This window comes from Colossoma macropomum, unplaced genomic scaffold, assembly GCF_904425465.1.
Source record: "Colossoma macropomum unplaced genomic scaffold, Colossoma_macropomum, whole genome shotgun sequence".
NCBI classification, from domain to species: Eukaryota; Metazoa; Chordata; class Actinopteri; order Characiformes; family Serrasalmidae; genus Colossoma; species Colossoma macropomum.
In genome coordinates, this window is record NW_023494784.1 from 39786678 (window position 1) to 39807424 (window position 20747).

Here is a 20747-nt window from a genome sequence, read left to right on the forward strand (position 1 = left end):
GGCATCAAAATCATTCATAGAACTGATATATGGAGTTTGTAACTAGGTCTTAAGCTTCATTACTTAGGAATGACACTTCATAACAATGTTATAAATGGAACAAGTGTTCATCTCTTTAGGTTGAGGGCTAGATTAATGCAAGGTCATTCTTCATAAATCTTGTCTCTTCTTGTGAGTACTGACATAAGCTGTTCATAAATATGTAAAAACTGCTTTATAGATGCTTTATTCAATGTTTATGCATATGTTATGAGGTTTCTATTAAGTGTTGCTATTATTTTTGTTAGAGTTCTATAAATCTCAAAACAGAAGCACTACTTTCTTGATAGAAATTGAATTGGTTACTTATCTCACCCCTTCGTTTACTTCGTTCAACTTCAAGAAAACATTCTGCCAAATCAAAGTTACCATCCCGGCCCCAGCCCTTCAGATTTGATCAAGCGGCGAGCGTGTGAGGATGGCTTCAAATTTCGCCCCGGTGCCCTGCTTGGTGCGGTCGCTTGACTGTCTGTCATCCAGCGAAATGATTGGTTATGCAAACCACAATTCAGCTGGGACAAGGCGCAGAATGGGTACTGTACCTTTAATCACCCTTCAGTTGGAGAAGCAGAATTGATGCTGACATCTGCCCACACTCCGATGTCTCACAATCCACTTAACCTGAAGAGGCATTGATAAAACACCAGACAAGCTTTAATCAGAGTATGTGTGTCTGAACGTGTAATGCACTGTATACAGATGTAGTCATTGGCGGACTGTGTCATCTCTCGCTCCATGTCTCCTAGATAGTGTACTGCATTTACTGCATTTGCAGTTAAATATCACAAGATATGTCCAGGCAGCCACTTCTAGGCTTAGTCCTTAGTCGATTTGTCATAATTCAGTGCTGAAGCTGTGAACAGTCATTCAGAGTGGTTTGATGTGAAATGCTCTATTGTAGAGAAACTCACTAAGTCAAAATAGTTCACAGTGGTGGTGATAGGAACCAGATGTCTGAAGGATTTACTGCCTTTCAATACTACATCACAGAAACTTATTACATGAAATGGATATGAATACACCAGAGGAGTGGTTTTCTGATAGTTTTGCGACCTAAAATGTACACTATATGGACAAAAGTATTGGGACACCTACACATTACACCCACAGGAGCTTTTATGACATCCCGTTCTAAATCCATAGGCATTTATATGGAGTTGGTCCCCCATTGCATCAATAACAACTTCCACTCTTCTGGGAAGATTTCTACAAGAGTTTGGACTGTGTCTGTGGGAATTTTTGCCCATTCATCCAGAAGAGCTGCTTCCAGACTGAGGGTTATCCAACCTTTGACTTGGTCTATAAGCTTCTATGACTTGTTAGCCACATTAGCCTCATAGCTCCAGTGAAAAACTAGCAAAGCAAACTTTAGGCACCAAACATGGCTTGGCTGATCAGCATTTGTGAGGTTAGACACTGATGTTGGATGAGAGGGCCTGGCTCACAATCTCCATTTTAGTTCATCCTAAAGGTGTTTGATGGGGTTGAGGTCAGGGCTCTGTGAGGGCCAGTCAAGTTCTTCCACACCAAACTCACCCAACCATGCCTTTATGGACCTCTGTGAGTTTGTGTGGTCTACCGCTTCATGGCTGAGCTGTTATTGCTCCTACGTTCTTACAGTAATAGCACTTACAGTTGATGGGGCAGGTCTGGCACGACAGAAATTTCATAAACTAACTTGTGGCACCCCATGACGGGCCAAGTTTAAAGTCTTCAGTACAAACCAATGACAGCTCATTTTTAATAGTATATGAAATGGCTTTATTTGGCTACATCACAACCTCTGGTTGTAAACAATTCTAATCCAGTAACATCCTCTGAAGTGTACTACTTTTAATAATTATGCAGTTTGCACAGTACTGATTGTTTGGCTGATGTCACAACAGCAAAGATCTTACTTCTGGGTGGATAATGCAGGTAATTCTGCACTAGTACAACAAGATTTTGAACTAATTCTGAGGGTTATTTACCTAAGATATTGGGAAAAACAGAAAGCTTTTTAAAACTCACCTTTCCAGGTCGATAACTGTTTTTTTTAGATCATTTTTATCTTACAATGATGAATTTGCACCAGTCAATTCGCTTCATTGTGTAACGATCTGACAGAAACCAGACGCTCACGGATTGAAAAGATCACAGCAGTTTTAATAACACAAGGCAAAAACATGGTCGAGTATCAGACGTGGGTCGAGTCCAAAAAACACAATAGAAAAAGAAATGTGATCATAACACCAAGTGAACAAACCAATCAGGGCAGGGCAAAAACGTAATCCAAATAACAGGCCAAAGGGTTCAAAAACACAGATCAGTTGAGACGGGTAAATGTACAAAAAGGGTTAGGCAAAAAGGCAGAATCCAAATAAACAAAGCAGTGGTCAGAAACAGAGTACCGGTAATCAGAAAATAAACACTCAGTAGTTCACAGGGAAACAATACCTCGCAACTATTCTACCTAAAGCCCCGGCTTTTAAACGAAACGACACGAGTCATATGACAACGTACACAGGTGCGACATATACTAATATGTATCAGGGGATTGAGATCTCTGTTAGGAGCGCGTCCGAGAGTCAGAGGTCACGTGAGTCCGCCTAGAACTCTGGGTAATGCAGTCTGTGTCGGCTTCCGGCTCTGAAGGAAGTTGTGCAGTGACGTGATCTCCCGTTGGACTCTGGGAGATGGAGTCCATTTCCTTTTGACAGCTTGCTGAATGCTTGACACATTGCAGAGTTTAAAAAAGAAGTATTCGCTCTACAGAGTTGTTTTCCCATTGTGCATGCAAAAAAGAAAATAATAAATAAAAATAAAAACTAAGCCAAGCCATTCATAATAATCATTTTACAAATTTAATAAAATTACCTTTTGGGTAATTTTATGTCACTCTAAAGCTCTAGTCTGGTTGAACTTGTCTGCCAGTTAGCTTACCTTATTGGCCAATATGAAAGAATATACAGCACAGTTCAGCTCACTCCCTCAATCACTCACTCACTCACTCACTCACTCACTCACACAAATGTCTACATTTACACAAAATCAGATAGAAAAATGTAAGTTTTGTTTATTTCTTTAAGTGTGAAAATGTAAGCAAAAAACCACTTAATCTGTGGCTGCTAACATAAATGCTAATAGTGTTAGTTGATGTTGGCTTATGCCAAAGTCTCTACAATGTAACAATTCCAAAAATTCCCAGTTTACACTTTAGTGTTCTTACTGCGCTTGGCAACTTCATCTGTAAGAGTAAAGGATTCACTAAATTGTCGTTAGCTTCAGCTACAAGTGTTCCCTGCTGAAAAAAAGGCCATTAGAACCATAAGGATTAAAACCTGATGGTTTTGTTTTCTAGTGGGAATTGACTTGCATGGCTTAGCATTAGAGACCACTAGTTTCCTGTAGAGCACCTTTAGATCTCATTAGGAAACCATTAAATACATCTGGAATCAGTCCCAGAACACCTGTTAAACCACTAGTCAGGAGAACACAAGATACCATTAGTGACTATTGGACACCACAAGGAACCAGCAGAAATGTTTAATGACTTCTATGGTTTTTTCAGCAGGAATTCCAAAGTCAAAGGATCCCTCAGTGGGGTTAAGCCTACTTATAGCAGCTCTTGTTTTTGCATGCTGGAAAGAGGGAAAAATGTAAATAAAATCCATTATGTACTTTAGTACATTTGACGTTACACACGATTTTACCATTATTTCCAAAGTTTCATCTGCTATGTTTAAATTTATTGTTTTTGTTTGATGGGGTTGAGGTCAGGGCTCTGTGATGCCCAGTCAAGTTCTTCCACACCAATCTCACCCAACCATGTCTTTATGGACCTTGCTTTGTGCAATTTTGCTCAGTCATGCTGAAACAGAAAAGGTTCTTCCCCAAACTGTTCTCACAAAGTTGGAAGCATAGAATTGTCCAAAATCTCTTGTTATGCTGAAGCATTAAGATTTCCCTTCACTGGAACTAAGGGTTCTAGACCAACCCCTGGAAACATCCCCAAAGCATTATCCCACCACCAAACTTTACAGCTGGCACAAAGCAGTCAGGCAGGTAATGTTCTCCTAGCATTTACCAAACCCAGCCTCGTCCATCAGACTGACAGACTGATTCGTCACTCCACAGAATACGTTTCCACTGCTACAGAGTCCAGTGGTGGCGCTTTACGGTGCCATGTTTAAAGTCACTGAGCTCATCAGTATGACCCATTCTATTCCACTGTTTGTCTATCGAGACTGTAAGGCTAAGTGCTTAATTTGATCCACCTGTTAGCAATGAGTGTGGCTGAAACACCCGAACACAGTAATTAGAGATTTGTCCCAATACTTTTGTCTATATAGTGAGTTTTCATGGCAGAGAGATATATGCAAGGTGTCAAAAGGACAAATAGCATTAAAAATCCACCCGGAAGTACAGCCAACCTTTGATTTAATCTATAAGCTTCCAAGACTTGTTAGCCACATTAGCCTCATAGCTCCTAGCAAAGCATTCGGGTTAAGTGGAAAGCTATGTATGTATGTATTTTGCCAGAATATTCCCTTAAAACAACAGAACAGTCCACATTGATGTCTGTTTTAAGCGTTGAGGCCAGATCAGAAGAAACTGCAAATATTTTATTTTGTGCTACAGGTCAAGGTTTTCCTTCTCTCTCCACCCACACTCGCATTCACTGTAAGACTGTGTAAGAATCCGGTCATATCCTCCAGCTATAGTAGCAGCCTTTGACACTTCTCTCTGACAACCAATTCGGACCTGTCACTCGCACAAAAGCAGAGGAGAGGGCCGGAGAGAAAAAGAGTAAAAAACGAACAGAGCCAAGAAATCTGCTGAGGAATGAGAGAATGAGGGGATCAGCGACAGCGGCTGACAGAGGCTTCAGCGCACAGGTATTGGGATCTAATCCACGAAGAGCTCAGTGAAATACTGCATTTGACAATATAGTAACGACACCCATCTCAAAGTGCCACCTTTTCCACCACTTCAGTGACAGTTTCCTTTTTTTTTATTCTTTTCTATGAAATAACTGCCTCATGGCTGCTGGTATCTTAAATAAGTTCCTTTTTTGGGGTGTTTCACAACATCCATTCTTAACCCGTCTAATCTCTACCGTGCAAATTTTCCAAAAAAGGCCACTGAAAAGTTAAAGTGGTGTTTAATATAAACAGCCAACCGTATGTTCAGACAAGAAGATGGTGTTTCAGTTCCATGATTTGGGTCACTCTACAGAAATATCCCCTTTTTTATCTGTCCATGGGAGTCACTGGTGTTACTGATCGTGTTACTGATCGTGTTACTGAGAGACAGTAACACCAGAGACATTTTTAGTGAAAAATGCATTTTACAAAATGGCTGCTACAGAGCATCAATCCACATGTTGTCAGTCACGGAATATCCACTAAAATATGTAATTTAACCCATTTGTATTCTATTTTTTTCACAATTACCTAAGAATAAAGTAGATCCCACCAGTGACTCCAACTAAAAGCTTAATATGAAATCATGAGCTAAATGAGAAAATTTCGGTAACACTTTCTATGAATGTCACCTTTGTAAGCATCTATAAACATATTCATAACATGTTATAATACATTCATAAGTCATTATAAACATGGCTATAAATATTTATAAAAATGCATTACACGTTATAGCCATGCTTATTATGCATTATTAATTGTTAACATAATACATTATAAGTACTGATCATAACAAATTATAAGCGCTCATAAGTGGTATTTGTCCACTCTAAGTATAGTGAAGCGTACTGTACTAAAGCCTCCTCCAGTGTTAAGAGTGAGGCTTCAAGTTGAAGTATTTACTGAAGGATTTACTGAAACACTAAAACATACATAATAAAGCACATTACAGGCTTCAAATGTCAGAGTTTAAACTAGAGCTGCCATCAGTGTTTTACCCAATGTGGGAAAGGTAATGTACACCACCGTTAGCTTGGTATTTGTCTTTACTTTGCAGTCTCCAAGCTGGAACTGACTTCTTTGGCACTGACAGTATAACGTTATCAACACTACTTATAATGCATTAGATTAACAATTCATAATGTATAATAAACATGGCTATAAAATGTAATCCTCTGTAATTCATTTTTATAAATGTTTATAATCATGTTTATAATGCTGTATGAAGGCATTATAACAAGTTATAAATGTGTTTATAGATGCTTACAAACGTGACATTCATACCAAAATTTCTGATAACTGAAAGACACAGTGCACTTACCATGTGCTTTTCTTCATAGATCTTCAGAAAATAGGTAAAAGAAAGTCAAGTGATGTCATCAGTGTGATTTTTATTTCAAAATGAGAGATTTTTTGTTAGCAGTAACATCAGTGACACAACTCCTGGGGGCAAGAACTTTCATTATATATATATATATTTATTTGGCATTTGTTTTCTTTATTTAAATCATATATTCCATAGTCACATATAGATTTTTGCAGTTAAAATAGCAGAAAAACATTTTTTTTTATCTGAAAATATGGCCCCACCCTTTACACATGACTGTGAGGACGAACTCTTCTGTGGTGCTTGGAATTCTATATAATTGATTTAAAAACCAATAGTGCTAAATTGAGGCTCAAGAAGGTGTAATTGTTAAAATAACTTTTTGTTTTATTTTAAAATATAAATGAATTGTAACCCTAATGTGTTTTTTTTTAAGTGTAATATATCTGTAAACACTAAGGACACAAAAATATTCCATATTGTTGTTCCATAAGCACATAAGAAGTTTAATTTCCAATATTCACAGTACAAGAAAATATTTAATTACATAGTTTATAGTACATCATTATTTAAATGTAGTAACTGAAAATAACTTGTGTTGTAAAAAACTGAATTACACGCCCTGAAATCTTTGGCACAGATCTCTTCAAAACTCTGATGAATTGCTCTGAATTTTGGTGGATGACTGTGGCTAGAAAATGTGGTAATGTGGCCAGAAGAATGCACTGCTTGACCTTATAGAACAAAATAAAAAGTGTTAAATTGTGCCCAATATTAGGTTGTTCCCCATGCTCCCCTATATTTTTGAAAAATATTCTACCCTTTTTTTTCAGCACAAAATTCCAAAAAAATTTGGAAATTTCACATTTTCATGTCTTTTTTACACCACATTCATGTGCAAAGACCTTCAGACTAGGGGAAACACTAAATTCAGCAACAGTATGCTAACTATTGGAATTTTATCAGTCACGCTCTGTCCATAAATATGCACTTCCATGCAGTGGGGTTTATCAGTGACTTTTATTGGGGAAACCTTGATTTATCTAAGCTAAATGCTTAATATAAGCAACAGGGGTCTATTTTTGTTATAGTACCGTTTGGAGAACACGCTGCCCCTACACAAAACAACAGTCATTGCAGTGATACGTCATTTTGCGTGTCAGTCAAATGGGCCTTTCCCTTCCATCACACTGAGTGATGAAACCCACCATATTCACAGACGGTAGGCAGAAATCTGTCTTGTGAGACTAGGAAAACACCAAATAGAGTGAAGTGGCACCACTGGACCCAAGATTGACCCCACCATGCTAAAAATGAAATGTGCTAGCATGACATACGATTTACAACCGATTTAGCATAAGACAAACCTCGCCATCTGCTACTCTACATTAATCACTGGAATCCCGGCCAGTTCTCTGTATGGTCCTCCAGTAATTTCTTTTTTTATCCAATTCTCACTTCAGTACCTCACCAGCTAAAGTGAACGTTTACCTCCAGACATTTTCCCACTGACTCCATTCCTCTATCAGACAACTTCAGCATGCTAACGAATCGGGGTGCTTCTTCCACAAAACAAGTGTTCGCTCAGCTGGTCTTACCGGCTTTGAATGATAGGCCAGTGAGTAAAAAAGGCCTCATGTCGGAGTGCTCTAACGTACAGCCGGAGGGTAAATTTTCCACCCGGCTCCAAGATAACCTACAGCGGTAGTAAATGTCTGGCGTGCTAGCATCGTATTTTTCAAACACAAGAAAATATTATGTTTTTTTTTTTTTCCACTTCGCTCCTGCACACCCGCCAAGTCAAGAGAGCTTATCAGGCAATAGGAGAGAAGATAAGATGGAGAGAGAGCAAGAGAGAGAGAGGCAAAATCAGCTTCTTCCAAGGTCAGTGCAAGTATCGGGCTCTGCTTAAACAAATTAATCTTTTTAGTGGTGTAATATGAGAAAATACACAGAGAAACAGAAAAAAAAAGAGAAAGATAGAAGGTAGAATGGGAAAAGGGGGATGGTTAATCTCGGAGAATATGGATTCAGAGCCTAACCTGACATTTGAACATTCCATCTTCACAGTCATATAATTGTTGTAAAGGGCCATATTATGAAAATGATAATAATGAAACTATTGCTTACATTTGAAAATGTACTACTCATTCATCAGCCCATCCATGCCAATCATAACAAAGGTCATTTACACTGTGCAAATGTCCAGACCACCTTTCATTTACTTCATTTTCTTCGTTTTATTATTGCACATATATAAATATAACTAGTCACAAATGTTGTCACGAAGAACATCTTTTACAGTGCGCTATGTAGACATAACAAACAGACTCAGACACATTCTAGCAGATATAAACACATATAGCACTGTTGTTGGATCAAAGCCTGGTATCTCCAAAATAATAACTTTACAGGAGAAGAAAAAAACATATTTAACTTTTAATGCAAGTCAATGGAACCAGACTTTTTCCAAGAGGTTTTGGGCTGTTTCTTTTGGCCCATTTATCATGAAATTTACACACAGTGTAAAGGACAACAGGTATTTTCAAATTATGTCAAAAATTGAAAAACGACAAAAATGGAGATACAAGGTTTTGTTCCGACAGCAGTAACATATTAGCAACCACCTGGAATAACATAGCAACAGCCTACCAACTCTTAAGCAACCACCTGGCATGCCATAGAAATGGCCTAGTAACATCTTAGCAGCCACTTGGGTTACAATAGCAATGGCTTAGCAACACTATTACAACTACTTTGAATACCATAACAAAGGCCTAGCAACACCATAGCAACCACCTGGGATACCATAGCAATGGCCTAGAAACACCTTAGCAAACAACCTGGAAGGCCATAGCAATGGCCTAGCAATACACATTCATAACCATTTGGGATAGCACAGTAATAGTCTAGATACATCTTAGCAACCACCTGGGATGCAATAGCAACAGCCTTGCAACACCTTCGCAACCACCTTGGATATCACAGCAATGGCCTAGAAACACTTTAGCAACCACCTGGGATACCATGGCAACAGCATAATAACAACTTAGCAGTCATCTAGGGTACCATAGCAACAGTCTAGCATCACCTCAGCAAACAAAGCAACACATTAACAAGCTGGGAATAGCTTATCAGCCTCATAACAGCACCATAGCAACTACTTGGAATCACTATATAAACCCTGTTACATTGTGAAGTGAAACATTATTAGCTGGCTTTGTCAAGCAAACTTAAAAGTTCACTTAATTTCTAGTCGTTTATTTAAACTTTGTATTTCACTTATTTTCCTTTGACTTTCCAATTATGCAAATTGATTATGTTAAACTATCTAATCTCTCCCAGAAATATCTCCTGAAAAATTAAGAACTTGTGCTTAATGGCCGTTTTGACTGGAAATTAAATAAAGAAAGGGTCTCTGACACAGTACTGCACAGTACTGTATATCAGTCGGGAAGGCACAGTAATAACAGCTTGTACAGCTCTAAAGAATGAGGAGAGGCTGGAAATGGTCAGGTAAAAATGAATTATGACTGTTTTTCCACATAAAACCACACAAACATTCTAAGTGGACATCAGGGGGAAAAAGTACAAGAACAAAGTGAGACACTGGCCCTTTAAATCTGCAGCCTAAAGCATCATACTGCTTCTTAATGTTCAAGGTGAGTGCACAGCCAATGGGGGGATTGGACTGTAGGAATTGTATTCAAAACACCAAGCAGACGTCTTTGAAAAAATAATAATAAATAAATAAAATGCGAAGAGGAGAATCATAGCTGAAATCACAGGTCTGGATCAGTGAGAATGATTGTGCTGCTTCAGTGCTGTTGATGGGCAGTGACATTTAAGTGCACACACGCTCATATTTCTCAAGCTAGGGTTTGTGGGTGTGTGAGAGCGAGCGAGAGAGCGAGAGAGAGGGAGAGAGAGAGAAATAGAGACAGAGGGAAGTGAATTGGAATAAGACAGGATTGACTGGCTGATACTCCATAAGCAGATGAGCCGTTCTGTGCAGTGGGACAGAATGGCATTTCCACTGAAGGCTAAATGAACACACTACCTGCTCTGACTGGCACCTAACATCGTATTCTCTCTACAGCTCTCTCTCTCTCTCTCTCTCTCTCTCTCTCTCTCTATCCATCTACCTTTTTCCTTACTTTCTTTTGCTTACTCCATCTTTCTCTTCTTCTCTCTCCCTTTCTCTCTTTTTCTTACTCTCTTTCTGTCTTACTCTCGTTCTCTTTTCTTACTCTCTTTTTCTGTCTTCCCTCTATCTATCTATCTATCTATCTATCTATCTATCTATCTATCTATCTATCTATGTATCTATCTACCCTATATTGCCAAAAGTGTTTAATTACCCATCCAAATCATTGAATTCAGGTTTTCCAATCTTCATGTGGCCTTCAGATTAGCTCAAGAACAGCGTAGAGAGCTTCATGGAATGGATCTCCATGGCCGAGCAGCTGCATCCAAGCCTTACATCACCAAGCGCAATGCAAAGTGTCGAAAGCAGTGGTGTAAAGCGCCACCACTGGACTCTAGAGCAGTGGAGACGTGTTCTCTGGAGTGATGAATCACGCTTCTCTGTCTGGCAATCCGATGGACGAGTCTGGGTTTGCCAAGTGTAAAGTTTGGTGGAGGGGGGATTATGGTGTGGGGTTGTTTTTCAGGAGTTGGGCTCGGCCCCTTAGTTCCAGTGAAAGGAACTCTTAATGCTTCAGCAGACCAAGAGATTTTGGACAATTTCACGCTCCCAACTTTGTGGGAACAGTTTGGGGACGGCCCCTTCCAACATGACTGCACACCAGTGCACAAAGCAAGGTCCATAAAGACATGGATGAGCGAGTTTGGTGTGGAAGAACTTGACTGGCCTGAACTGAGTCCTGACCTCAACCCGATAGAACACATTTGGGATGAATTAGAGCGGAGACTGCGAGCCAGGCCTTCTCGCCAAAAATCAGTGTCTGAAGCTGTTATAGCTGCAAAGGGTGGGCTGACATCATATTAAACCCTATGGATTAAGAATGGGATGTCACTCAAGTTCATATGCGAGTGAAGGCAGACAAACAAATACTTTTGGCAATATAGTCTATCTATCTATCTATCTATCTATCTATCTATCTATCTATCTATCTATCTATCCTTTTTTCTCCCCCTCTCTGCCTCTCTATCTATCTATCTATCCATCTATTGTCTTTTCTCCATCTATTTCATCCTTCTCTCTATCGCTTTCTGCCCTTCTCTTAATTTTTCTCTCTTGCTTTTTGCTGTCTATTCTCTTCCTGACTCTTGTTTCTTTCTCCCTCTCTCATTCCTGTCTCCCTCTCTATCTTCATCTCTCTCTTACTGTCTGTCTTTCTCTATATTTGTTCTCTCCCTGGCTCTCCCTCTCTTTCTATCTCTCTTTCACTCTCCTCCTTATGTCTATCTTTAACTCTCTCCACCTCTTTCTGTATTTTTCCCTCTCTCTCCCTCTCTATCTACATTTTTCATTCTGTTCTTCTCTTTCTCTTTCTCGGCCTCTCAAACACACACTTACACACCTTGTGATCACCAGCCTCTATTTATTCCCTCTCTCTTCCTTCTTCGCTTAATGCATCTTTCTGACACAGAAGTGCGGGGAATGTTTTGTCCATGAGGGTCTTCGGATGTGAGCCACGTTTCCGGAACACGGGCAGGGAAATATCAGCGCTTCTGCAAGGAGAAAGCACAAAAGAGCAAAAGAGAAAAAGACAGAGGGAATTATCATGGGAATAACCTCACTACTCATCCATCCACAGCCGCTCCCAGATGAAAAGGCTAAGCCGTAGTAATGGGAGAACTGGTTACAAATAAACCTGTCTGTCATCCCCTAGCCTTCAATATCCATGCCCAATCTTCTGCTTCCTTCATTCCTCTTAACAAAGAGAGAGTGAGTTTGTCATTTAAGAAAAGAAGCGATTCAGTGAGTGATGCATCAGTCTGAGATACTGAGCCTGTAAAGCCATCTCCTCTCTTGAGAAAATTACAGACCAACATACCTGTTTTCCACCAACCTCAGTGGAGCTCTGATCATTTGTGTCCCATCTGGATACACATCTCCATTATTTTCCAGAGAGTTGGCTTTTCCAAAGGGATTTTGGAAAAGCCAACTTTTTGGAAAGAACCATTATGGAGAAAAAGGGTTCTTTGAGTGTACATGGTTCTATTTAGAACATCTGTTTTTACTAAAGAACCCTTGAAAAGCCATCTTGTTTTAAGAGTGCACATTAACCTCTAATGTATATCTACTTGCTCTTTCTACCTTCCCTCTTTCTTTCACTCTCTATCATACTTTCTATTACCCTCTCTTTTCCTCTATTTCCATCTATATATCTCACTTTTTTCCTCTCACTCTAACCCTCTCTTTCTTCTTCTCTCGTTGTTTTTTATCTGTCTTTATCCCTCTCTATTTCCATCTCTCACCCTATCTTACTTTCTCATCTTCTTCATCTCCCTTTCTATATATATATCTGTCCTTCTACCTTTCTTCTCTCTCTCTCTCTCTAACTCTCCTTCTTTTTCTCTTCTCTCTCTCTCTCCATATCTTTATATTGCTCACTTTCCCATTTCCTATCCAGTCGTTATGCAGAGCATGTTTACTTCTTAATGCATCTTTGCATTAATACAGAATTTACTTGACGTGTGCACTTGAGTGTCCGTATATCTAGAATTTTACAGTGGCTGCAAATGCAGCTCAGCCAATCAGAACTATCCATCTTACAATTGACATTTCCATGCATCACTGGTGTTAGGCTTGCTGGTTAACAATTAAGCACCGACTAACAACGATCAGTATTCAGTCAAAAGAATTTGCCAAAATGTGCAAATCCAAATGTTTAGGTTCTGAATATTTTATGTGTGTCACAGTGGTAAGTCAGGCTGTTACTGTATTTGAGATTAATTGAGTTTTATTATACATGTCTATAACCTAAGAATAGCTCAGCCAGTTTGCACTGCAGTGCCTGTAGTTACTAAATAATTGTATGTAATAAGCCTGGAATGTTAAGGGGTTAATGAAGTGCAGCTTATACAGAGTAGAATCCATAGAAAAGCATTGCCAATAGAATGACACGCTCTGAAGCAGCCTCACATGAGCCTTAGAACCTATAAAGCCCCCCAGCTTTGGGCTGTGGAGCAGTGGACCTGCGTTCCCTGAAGTGATGGAGCTCCATCCAGTGCCTTTGGGATGACCTGGAGTGATCCAGATCTAATCATTTAACATCAGTACCTGACCTCACTAATGCTCTTGTGGCTCTATACAATCAAATCCTCACAGCAGTGTTCCAACATTTGGTGTAAAGCCTTACCAGAAGAGTAGAGGCTCTTCCTGCCGCAATTTGAAAAGACAAGCAGGTGTCTACAAACTTTTGCACACTCATTCCACCCTACACATCTACAATGAGGCGTTACAAATGTAATGACATTTGAACTGTATGACCCCCCCACTAATGATATGCAACAACCTTATGCATAAACCTTAGACCTAAGCTTAAATGCACAAAGAAGCTCAAGTCTGGTCCTAATCTGTGTTCAAACAAAACTCCACGACGTCATCAGATTAGTCATGATTTCCCAGGATCCATATACTATGAAAATAGACCTGCTGTTAAGAGAAGGATGAAAATGAATTAATCATATGTTCTGCTCCGTTGGCTTCCCAATCAGAGGAGCAAAAACTCCATTAATTCAGCTCCTTGGCATATTTCATTTTTAATTAGCGCTGCATTAGCAACGATAAAGCAGTCCCAGCATCCTCCACATGCAGGTGCAACCCCTCCCCCTACCATGACATGCCGTTTAATTAACGCCATGGCAACTGGTGTTATATTTTTTCCTCTTCCTGCCTCTTGATTGGTGCTAGGATTGGTGGCCCATCTCCTGCGCTAGGACTGGCTAATAATTCACGTTCACAAGTGTGTCAAAGTAGTACTCAGGGAAGATTAGCGTGTCTGAGATACATGCTACTCAGAAAGTCATAGATGTCAAACCCTATAGTTATAGTGATATATCCTGAAGCAGTTGTGAGGCTTTGAGAAGGTAGTGGATGTTCTTAATAGCTGACCATGTGATTGCTATACCTTTTTTTAACACGTATTGCAGTATTTTTGCATGGTATGCATCAAGATGCAAAATACACACAGGATTTGTGTCATCAAAATGGTTTAACTAGCATTTTCATTCAGTAGGATTATCATGCTTGTTGTATTTAAACCCTGCAAGTATTGAAGTAACACTCCTTAGTTTTAGTAGGAAACAAAATGGTTAAAATCTTGAAATGGCCAACAAAAAACTGTCCAATCATGAATTTTTTTCCTCATAGTATCTAGGCAGATACAGCCGAGCTAGCTTTCCCATTGGTTAGGCCTTCAGGTGCTGGACAGAAGGCCTTAAACATTAGAATATTTACCAACACTAGAGAATGACAGTGAAATCAATGAATTATGTTTTTATTTACAAAGGATCAGAAAATTCAGAAAAAAATCAGAAAAAAACATTGACTCAAGACATTCTGGAAGGTCTAGATACATCACTAACTGTGAATTCAAATTGTAGCTTAACCAGGTTTCAGTAAGTAGTTAGAAATAGAAAACATTAGCAACAGCTCAATGTCAGAACTCTTTACTGTAAAACTGCAACATATAAAGTAAAATATATATTAATGTCTGTTACAAGTCTCGAATTAATCTTTTAGAATATCTTTTATTAGCTTCAAATATCCATTTAGGACTTCCAAATATTCCTATATGCACAAGTGTTATTTTAGCACTAACATTCTACTGAAATCCCATAGGGGCGCTAGGCAAAATTAGCATTGTAAAGGTGTTTTTTTTGTTTTTTTTCTCATTTTTCTTTCTCATTTTTTTCATTTTTTCTTAAGTTTTGATATTTGAGTGCTGAAATGAAAGCCTAGCCCTAACAGTCATGGTTCATCCCTGGTAAGCAAGAAAATAGTATGTTATATCTTAGCAAATAAGCACGTAGTATATATATTACACGAGTTTGGCCACTCACTTTATGCACCATCATTTAGCTTAAATAAAGCTCTTTTTTTGGTTAATTTTAATTAAATTAATTCATTTTAATTAATTTAATTGATTAATTTTAATTAATTAAAGTTAATTGACATTTACTGCCAACACCACAATACATTTCCACAACTCCTATCAAAATGTATGTCTTTTGCAAAGGAAATAGGACTGTATGCTGAAAGAAATAATGGATTCAGGTACAATTATATAGATATTGGACTAGCTAGCTATCGAGTTGGCTAGCAAAAACTTCAACAGTTGTTCCATTAGGATCCAATTAGATAGCTAGTTAAGTAGTTATGTTTTTGTTTATGACATGGGCAAGGACAAGGACACCAACATAACTAGGAAATGACATAACTAGTTTAACAAGCTAGCTATATTTCTCATAGCCAGCTCATTTAGTTAGGTAGCTTCATGTTAGAACTGACGCAGCCATATTGAATTAGACATAAACAGTGGACTGAAAATGATAAGCCAATCATAAGACAGAATTTGCTGCAAAATCTCCTCATGAAGAGCTGCTTAAATGCCCCCATACTGTCAAAACATCCATGTTTTCATCACATTGGAGACATTTGGTCCCCACAAAGAGTTAAATTTCACACACACACACACACACACACACACACACAGGTACTCTTCACATCTGGTGTTTTCATTCTTCATTAAAGGATCTTGAAGACACACATCGAGCGGTTCTGTCACGGCAATGGGACTGTGCTGAGAGGACCTATCAGTTTCTTTCCTACCCACACCTGCAAACTATTGTTTCTTTCTTTTCCTCCATCACTGAGGTCATGGCATGTAGCTGTGACAGTACAGCTGTGTTAAACAGATGTGGACCCGCATGCATTAATCCAATGAGACACTTCGATATAGAACAGGTTTTGTTTGGTGGGTCTGTATCAAGTGTATGGTATGAGGTGGATGAAGTAGTGCTAAAGCATTACTGATGCTGGAGTGCAACTTTTACACGGTCAGTTACAGGTTGCGAGTTGCATGAAACAGATCACAGTTACACAAAGCAATTCAAAAATAATCAAAATTGTATGCAATACATAAATTATTCCACTATTTAGCATGATTAGTATGTCAGTATTTGGTAGAACTTTGCAACAATAGACCCGTGTGACTGTTCAGAACCATTAGCCAACGGTGTTTGTGCACAGAGGAATTAGACCTCTGCATTGAACCCCTTTCCATGCAGTGAAACACCCACATACATGCACACTAGTGTACACACACACTAGGGGACAGTGAGCACGCATGCCTGGAGTGGTGGGCAGCCCTATCCATGGCATCCGGGGAGCACTTGGGGGTTAGGTGCCTTGCTCAAGGGCACCTGAGTCACATACTGTCAGCTGAGGGGATCGAACCGGCGACCTTCCGGTCACCTCCAGCCCCTGACTGCCCCTATTATTAGCCAATTATGTTGTAATAGTTTGTTAATGATAATTAGCAATAATGTAATTATTATGTGTGTTTAAAATTTCATTTTTTCACAAGTTTGTTCCCTGGTAATGCCACAGCTGTCTGTGATCAGGAGCCCAAGACAGCATAATTGTCCTCACTCTCTCTGGGTGGGTAGGATGACGATGCAAGCCAATGCCAAAGTACCAGAATTAGCAATTAGCATTGTTCTCCGAGCATGTTGAGTTGTCCAATAATATCGTGTCTGCATTACATTTAAAAGATGCGGTGAAGCTTTATGTGTCTTGGAGGAAGCACATGCTAGCCTTCACCTAAACCTAGCTAGTAGGAGGGAACTGGCCATCACTAAATTGGGAAGAAAATTGGGTAAACCTTTCATTGCTTCTTTCTGGTTATGGCAGCTAAAATGAAGTAGGCTAGGTGGCTAGTTGGTTGTTATCCTCACTACAGCGACATCTCTAGAATGTAATGCTTCCTAGCTGGCCCCTCCACCCTGTTACATGCCCCCCGAAATGAAATTGTGGCTATGTCACTGCTCCACCTAGCCTAATATATGCATATTTATAATGGAAGGTATTTAAAGTGTTGCTCTTCTGTGTATTATACTGTACATGGAGCCAGAACCAATGGCACTGGTGAGGGAGAGCTGTGAAGAATGGCTGGTGTGCATGTGCCAAACTCTGGTCCCTAATCGGCCTTATGGCTCAGTCTCAGCATCTTCTGGCCAAATGCTTTCTCGTGCCACACTAACAGTGTGTGTTTGTGACTGTATGCTACCTGGTTGCACATGCACACTGTTATAAATGCTCCCAAACTAATACAAATACAGCCCAGTAAGCTCAAAACAGTTATTAAGTTGGCTAGGAAAACCCAACAAACTGTTCTTCTTAACATTATTTTTAACATTCCTCTACCCTCAAAGTTTGTCAAGGTTTCACAGCCAGCAAATTTTAAGCTACAGCCACCAAACTGGGCAAAGATGTTCATCATATATGGGAATAGTACAAATGCACAGGTGCTTTATGGACCAATTGGGCATATGGTTTTGGTGGAATGTTTAGAATATTAAAATTTAACAACTTAGGATAACATAACAGGGACCTAGCACCATAGCAATGGTCTAGCAATACTTTAGCAGCCACCTGGGATAACATAGTAACACCCTAGCAACATCTTAGTAACCACCTGGAATAATATGGTTCTGTCCTAGCAATTACCTGGGATACCATAACAAGCACCTAGCAACACCTTGGCAACCGCCTTAAAATTCCACAGCAATCACTTATCAGTACTATAGCAACCACCTAGTACATGTCCTAGCAACCAGCAAAAAATACCATAGCAACTGCATATCAGTGCCCTGCCATCCAGCAGGAATACCATAGCAACCATATTCCACACCATAGGAACTACCTGGAATACCTTAGCAACAACCTAACACTTTACTTGATGGGTGTCTACATAACACCTTCATGACCTCTTACATAAACATAAACACTTCATAACATGTTAATGAATGTTTAAATCAACATTTATAAAGTGTAATTATTTTACTATATTAATATGGACTACTATGTGATTTTACTGAAATATATTTTTCACAATAAAAGTTCCATTTTTTCCTATTTTTTTTTCTTCATTTTGAAAAAGTATTTTATTTTCAGTAAAACTCCTTATTTCTGGACCTATTTCTGGACAGCCAAAGTAATGACCTCATTTTATCCCTTTTGTTATTAAGTGCTTTGACAATGAGGCACATTTCACATATACTTTCAACTTTTTTTTTTCTTAAGCATTTGTTGCTTTACATGTCACTTTACTATATGGACAGTAGATGAATCATAAATATGCTATGAACAGTTGTTCGGCTGAATCGTAGTATGGTGGTGGGATTCTTTGATTTAAGGAATTTTACAGGGTCATAACACTCCTCCATTCCCTGTAGATGCTGGATAGCCACATGAATGTAAGTAGACTACTTTGCATTGCAATTTAAAGACCCACATAACATGCATTTTAGCATGTTAACTTCCATCACTTTAGAGGTAAAGGCAAAACAGAATTGATCAATCTTTAGGATAGCAGTGCAACATTTAGCCTCAAAAAGTGCCAATTATATAGGATAAACAATGCTTAATTATAGTTGTGTCTTTCCCAATACCATAAGCAAGGAAGAACATCTCTAACAGTGCTATCATTTAATCTCAAGAGGGTTAAACTTTTCCTGAACAATGTATAGACTGTTGAATTAACCCTTTGGCACAATAAATTTTATTAAGAAGATATAAGGAAAAAGAATAATAAAGTGCAAAATACAAAACAAAGAGAGAGAAATAATAGTTTTAATAAAAAAGTCAAAAGTTCAGGCAAAATGTGCCTAAATGTGAAAGCACTTAATGACCAAGGAGTAAAACAAGGTTTTAATTTGACTCTCCAGAAATGAGATCTTTCACTGAAACTATATAGTTTTTCAAAATACTATAATAACCCATATTAATGTCATGTGAAACATGTATTCTTTATTAATATTGATTTAAACATTCACAAACATGTTATGAAGTGCTTATGAAAGATGTTATGAATGTGTTATGTAGACACCCTTCAAGTAAAGTGTTACTGAGTTATTACATAATCATTACATCAAGTTATCCCAAACTAACAGGCCCTTTTCACATTTCCCCATTGTTTCTGCTAAAAGTAGTCGTTGCAGGACAACGCTAGCTTAATTGCAGCTTCCACTAAAGCGATAACAATAGCAATGATGACGAGTAGAGCATGTACAGCTTACTCAAGTGTCCGAGCCTAAGGCAAAAACAGCCTTATCTCAGTTTCAGTGGATTGTCTACTGACCATGGACAGAGGAAAATGAGTTTGTGCAATTAATAAAGGAATAAACTTGGTCATATGGAGTAAAGAACCTCTGTGTCAGCATTTTACAGCTGCTAACATTAATGTTAACACGCAGTTGACTTGAAAGTTGCTGCTACAGCCGCTTTCAGAGGAACAGTTTTCATTTCTCCCTCAAAAACTGTTGGCATCTGAGAGAGCGAGTCCTCAGCATGGAATAGATGTTCCTTCACTGGAGCCGATGTTTGTGTGAGACATCTAAGTGGCACTACAGACCATGATGACCCCACACACTCCCTGGTGGAATGTGTGCATGTTTAGCTTTTTGCCAACTATTTTATTGTTAGCAAGCTGTTTCAACATCAGCTAACAAGGCTTATGTAGCATTTTGGTTCTAGTTATTTTGACCTATCTATTGACTTATCTCTCTGAAGATGTTAGCTAGCTGCCGTTACTGTACCCTGATAGCAGTGAAGGAATTTTTCCACGAAGCACTTATATTCTTCATTTAGTTTGGACTCCTGCATTGTTGTGTGTTTGGTTCTCCAGCAATTCTGGGCACATCCTCAAATTTCTATCTTGGTAACTATGAAAAGGTATAGTGACACAACTTCTAACTTCCAACTGTGGTGAGCTGAAGTGATACGAACGCCTGTATTTCTGAGGTCAGTAACTGTCCGTTAAGCAATAACGGAACTTGTTTTACCCAAAGCTTATGCACTTCTATTTCGTGTGCAAAGGGTCTATAACTGCTTGAACTTTTTGACATGCATTGCTGGGAGTGGCATTGTTGTCATACAACAATGCTACTTATTAGAGTACCATCTTTAGTAACATCAGTAATTAAAATCTGTTTTCCATTATACAGCAGATGTTATTCTTTTCAAAAACCTATTATCTCCAAAAATGTCACAACGGCATATACAGCATTCTTGGAAAACATTTTTTCATACATAAATAACATTGGCAGTGAATTCAAAATGGGCTGTTTTGCAGCTTAGTTTAGACAGGGGTACATGAACAGTAAGTACTGAAACTTTAACAATAAAAAAAAAAACAAGAAGGCAAGGACAATTTGGGTGTATTTTTGGATGTTGACGTTTCAGACCCGCTGCCATTTCTCCACTCAGTTCATCACATACA